This window comes from Pteropus alecto, unplaced genomic scaffold, assembly GCF_000325575.1.
Source record: "Pteropus alecto unplaced genomic scaffold, ASM32557v1 scaffold146, whole genome shotgun sequence".
Lineage (NCBI taxonomy): Eukaryota > Metazoa > Chordata > Mammalia > Chiroptera > Pteropodidae > Pteropus > Pteropus alecto.
This window is the reverse complement of record NW_006442107.1, coordinates 31,718,835-31,724,834: the sequence shown is the minus strand read 5'-3', so window position 1 is coordinate 31,724,834 and position 6,000 is coordinate 31,718,835. Positions and strand designations below refer to the sequence as shown.

The window sequence follows — 6,000 nt, the reverse complement described above, 5'->3', positions numbered from 1 at the left end:
GATTCCGCCTGTCTAAAAGGCTATGCTTGACACCTGACACTATCTTGAATTTTAGGCCACAATGGTCTAGATTATTAATTATTGAAAGATTCAGTAGTTTCCTATTAATTTAGAGCACAACATTGTTTAGATCTAGAAATTATACATCAATTTATAATGAAATAATTTAAAATGAAGCTACTTTCATATTTATATTATAGACTCTTTGGATCTGAAGGTAAACCTTGCATTGTGAGGGTTTACACTGTAATTTTTTCCATTTCAAAATAATATTGTCATTACAGCAAGAAAATAAAGAGATAAACTTTTTGTGAATCAATAACAATAAATATTTCAAATCATTATTTAAGTGGCTTCTCTCTGAGCCAAGATCGAACTCTTGGACAAAACAATTCTGATTAAAAAGATAATTTGTAGAATCCGGGAATTCGATTCTAACATAACCCCAAAATGGCACTTGAATCACAAATATCTTTCTCTGAAGAAAGTGGAAGAAGAATCAGATTCTTCAAGCATGAACAAAACATGAGATTTCACTGAGACAAGCAAGTGACACGTCCCATTGCATCTTCATGGGTCTTCACTTATAGCGTGGTTATATACACCATATCAGTTTCCTTTTGTTTCATGGTTAAGTTTTTTCAGTAGAGCTGATAGTAAACATGATTAGTTAGTGATTCAGGGGTCAACGGGGAAACACCTAATCTTTAGAACTAAATCTATAGAACTAAAGAGTTCTATAGAATTGGGGCCTGGAGAGAGTTCATTATCTATTTATATCAGTTCCCAAAAACTTGCAAATACGTAAATACAGATAGCCAGATGCAATCAAAATTTAAAATTCAGTAGAGATATCATAATTTACATCGATTATTATATTCATGATTTTATTGATAGACAATTGTTAAATCTTTAATTTATATTTCATGTAAAATTAGATTTTTTTGTGATATCGAATTTGAACAAAACAGACACACAAAGGAAAAGTTAGAGGACCAAAGCTGATCCTATGAAAAGAACCAACACAACCACCTTCTGACATGGTCTGAAGACTGCTACACAAGAAAAACACTTATATAGTATTTAGTATGTGAGAAATATGGTTTGAAGTGTTTTAAAAAACATTACCTAATTTAATCTTCACAAAAACCCTATAATGTTGATATGTTCAAAGGATAAGAGAATAGGATGTCCAAGAAGGTGGTGTTAATGGAGTGAAAATGTCTTTCCTTGTACATACAGGTGGTAGACAACCAAAAAGATAATTGCCGTTTTAAAATTTTTTTTAAAAAAATCGGTCCATACTTCATAATATCAAACTCCAAACCATATTCAATCCAATGCCAACAACTGTAATTCCTAATATAGAACACTTAAACCAAAATGTATGATTAGCTCTGCCTTTCATTAGTAATAATGGTCTCTTTCTTTGTTTTTATTGTCAAGAGATTTATTTCACTGTCCCATTTGAGGTGATACATTTCGCAGACACTCTGACTCCCACTCTCATGCTGAGTCCCTTTAACAAAAACTGATGTGTGATAACCAGCTGGGGACATGAATGCAGGCTGATGGCTCACAAGGAGAATAAATCTCCTATCCCATTTAGCTCCAGGACCAAGTCAAACGTTTTTATAAAATAACAAATTTTCTTAAAATAAATGCAATTTCTGTTCTGCGTCTTTATCCTCGTTGGAATATAAACTTGTCCTTCATCTTGTTCTAAGAATACAGTATGGATTTTTCAAAGGATAAAGCACTTGATAATGAGAAAAAATAGCATTCTATAATACATTTCTAATTTGTTACAAAAGAATATTTGATGAGTAGTTTGAGTAAATCAGGTATTAAAAGTTAACTATGTGAGGCAAAGCAGCCTCACATAGGAAGAAATGATAAATGATATATAAATGATATGTGAAAATAGCAGACATTTGCAAAGTCTACCATGATAATGAATTCAAGGCAAAATCAATTTAATAAAAATCTGGACATATTATATAAAAATAAATAAATTCTTGATTTACATATGAAACTGAAGTTACTACATGAGACAAGTCTTTTTTTTTTTGTTTTAATCAGAATGTTCTGGATGAATAAAACATTCATGCTTGCCTTTTACTAACAGGAAATATTTCCTATCTCATTTGAAATCTTACTTACCTAGGGTACAACCTTTAAAAAGCAAAGCAAATATTTCTTCCATTCCTTATGTCCTCATCTCTTCCCTATTCATAATGTAATGAGGTTCCCATTTGCTTTAAGATTTTGATCCTGATTCTTAGCAACAGAAACTATTCACAAATTGCTTTTTAAAGGTAAGTGTTGAGGAAGCATTCAGTTGCTAGGACAACCATAGTATAATAAGTTACCAATGACAATAAAAGCACAACATCAAAATAATTGGGGCTATCTTCATTAGAAGACAAAGTGGCTGCCATAAATTAAAGTTACATTCACATGTTTAAGGCATCAATTTTAATGTTTTGGTTGTTGATGTGATTATTGCCCACTTCCCCTTCTCATGGACAGACAACTGTATTAGATGTTTTCCTCACTCAATAATTTCTTCTGAATGAATAAATCAAAATATGAATACTTAATCTTTTAACATTTCACTGAAATAAATATCAGAATGTTTAATTAATTAACATATTAAGCACCGAGTTTTAATTAAGAAGACATGTAGCTCCAGAACATCTATGAACAAATTAAAGCAACAATGCCTAAAGAACAAAAATCAGAGTCATTGGAAAACACAATCACGTAAGGTTCAAAAATTTGATTAAGTCTCAAGCATATAGACCATTAGAAGGTATAAAACATCATTAATGAGGGATATTGCATACAGTAGATTATATATATATGTATCTCAACAATAAAGTCACAGAAAATTTTTGTTGTGCATGAAAAGCACAAGTCTGTCTAAAACTCATTCTTTATTTAGAGCTGCTCTTTTACTGGCAAATTATAAGGATTTTCTCAGCTGGATTGAGTCTGCATGTAATAAACAATGCAGAGGAGAAGAGAGAGAAAAGAGGTGATTCTAAGTAAGTAAAACAAAAATAAGCTTTTTCCTGTCTTATTAAAGAAAAAAAAAACTGAATTTATAAACAAATATTAAAATTCTATACTAGGTGCTAGTTCACTGGTTAGAATGATGAAATTTGTGTTCTTCCTGGCCATGTCAGGATTTAAATAATTTTATGTGACAGAGCTGATGTGTTGATCAATAAAAAGACAGCAATCATTTACATGGAGAGTTTAGTGCAATTTCAAGAATCTGCATTAACCAAGCTGAGTATTTGTAGTGGAATCAATACACAACCACCTAACTTAGTGAAGTGCATAAATGAAGTATGACTGAATTTTCAACACCATTGAATATGGATTAAAGAAAAATCAAATCAATTGAAAGAATGGGTTTTGGAAATCACACAATGACAGTATTTTTGAACACATAATACTGTGCAAAATCCAGGAAAGCAAACAGATGTTTGCTTCCATTTCCCCTCTTTCTTCTAGTATTTATCTTATCATTTGGGAAAAGCTTTCTTGTACTGCAGTTTGATTACATGTGCATTTTGCAAATTTCCAGATGTGTTCAAATGTTTTAATCTACATTATGGCTTTATATTTTAGGTCTCTATGATTTCTTAATCAGAGTTCTTATTTCTCTAAACATTAAATGAAATTGAAAATTTTCATATACCCCATTTAGTTTGAGAGTATTGTGGACTTTTTTTTCCCAAAGTAGTCTTTCTAGATATATTGGTCTTCCATTTACTCAATAGATAATCAGTGCTATTATGTTGTACTATAATAATAAATTCCTTGAAGAGAATATTCACTTTTCTGCAAAAAAAAAATAATAATAATAATAATAAAATAATAATCTTTGGACAGGTGAGGTTGAGATAATTTCCTTCCTCAAATTTGTACCAGTACAATTTACCCATTTAAGACAAGCATCCTTCCCACTAAAGGTGGTATCTGTAGTGATGTCCTTGTAATGCTTACTGAATGGTGTCTCGCAAGAGATGATCTTGATTCTAGCATTATGGATTTAGATGATGAACATAGATAGTAAATTTGTTAATTTTATGATGCTAACATTGTGGAAGAAGGTATAATAGAGGCAGAATGCAAAGTGACCCTGTCAAATTCAAGGAATGTTTAACCAAAAACACGATAATGTTTAATCAAAGCAGAACAGTGCCGAACCTGGAAAATAAGGCATTATGACAACTGTGAAAGAGGATACGACAACATAAACTGAAATCTTAGCAGAGGTAGTGATCTGGGCCTGATAAAATGACATAAGACCTGTGGTGAAAACTATGTATTTTGGACACTGCGACTAGCATTTGAATCTGTATTTGTATGGACATAAAAATAAGATGTCAGAGGATATCTATAATTAACTAACTAGTAAGGCTTCAAAGTCTCCAAAAACAACTAGAAAGGTTTACATGAAAACAACAACAAAATCATGCCTTAGCGACACACGCGATAGAAAATATGAATAGTCATTTGGAATGCAAATGACACGTTAAATTGATAAGGGAAGGGGTTTGGGGAAGAAGGCTAACATAGACTGTCCAAAGGAATATTATTTGAAAACAGAGTTGCAAAGATTTATACAAAGACGTGGTAGAAATCTGACTGAAAGCATTTGAAGGAATAATGCAACAAGAATAGAAAATGTACAAAAGGAGTTTATATAAAAATAAAGTAGACTAGGGAATCACAGGCTGTTTGGAGAAATGGTTAGGGTTTCAGCTTCCTTCAGTTTGGAGGCACTGAAAGTGAGTGACCTCTATCCTTTCATTTTATCGTGATGCTTCTGTAGTAGAACACTGGCTTCTGTCTTAATGGACCATTATTGCTGAATCTGGGCAACTGTTAAATTGGTTGGAAAAAAATGATACTCCCAAGGCCACAGACAGAGCATCAATTTTCACTTAATAATAATTCAGCTTTCTAGAGTGAAAAAAGTCTGACTCGTGGCCAGGTACACTTGGGTCTTGGACAGCCATCTAATGAGTGTACCTTGGGTCATTCAGAGCAGTGCAACCCCTCAACACACACACAAATCAACCCAAAGGGCCTTGTGGTGTCAGAGGCATCATTTTTCTAGCAGCAATATCTTAAATTTGGAATAGAGCTTTTACATATTTCATAGTATTCTCACAAACTGCACTTACAAAGAGCAATCCTAAATCTCCTACATGAGCTATGTTAAGTCAACAGAGTAAATTAAAAATTGTTTCATAAAATTTTATAGATATTTAAATTAAATTTCTGTGATCCCAGTCTAATTTGATTTCATTATCAACTAACATTATTGTTTTTACTCTTGACTCTGTAGATTGAAACTTGTATATTTCTTATAGGAAAGAAAGAAGTCCAACTGATTGCCCCATGATACTATAGTGAAAACATGATCAAATAGAGCCAGGTTTCAAAAGGTTAATAAAATAAAATTCTACAAAAGGAACACAGAAACAAATCCTATATGGCCTTAATTGTGAATGTAAATGTTTCCTTGGAGTATGCTATTGAAAATAATAGGTTATTTTGAAGGAAATCACTTCTGATAATACAAAATATCTAAATCCCTTGGAAACAAGTAGAAAATTCATTTATATAGATTAATGAACTTATGACAAGTTCATATTCAAGAGTTATTCAGGCATTCATTTGCTCCTTCCTAGGAAGAATAAATTTATTTTATTCATTCACTTTAAAAGTTACGCTTTGTAATTTCTATATAAATCATCATGGAATGTGAAATGAGACCTACATATTGGTAATAAACTTAAATCTGTTCACATAAAGACTTCACAATACTCTTTCCAATCAAGTTTCTTTAAAAAAAATTATACATTGCATATTCAATTGAGAAATTAGCCAAGTTACTAAAAGTTAACTGACTTAAAACCCCAGGTAAACAAACAAACAAAAAGGTCCATTTAAAAAATAGAGCTCAGGATAAAA

The 6,000-nt window shown here is 31.6% G+C and overlaps 1 protein-coding gene across 1 annotated transcript in view; it reads right to left on the bottom strand.

Moving 5' to 3' along the window:
- The window catches only part of PTPRM (protein tyrosine phosphatase, receptor type M), a 705,638-nt gene that overhangs the window by 278,690 nt on the left and 420,948 nt on the right, over nucleotides 1–6,000 (bottom strand). The gene's annotated exons all lie outside the window — the stretch shown is intronic.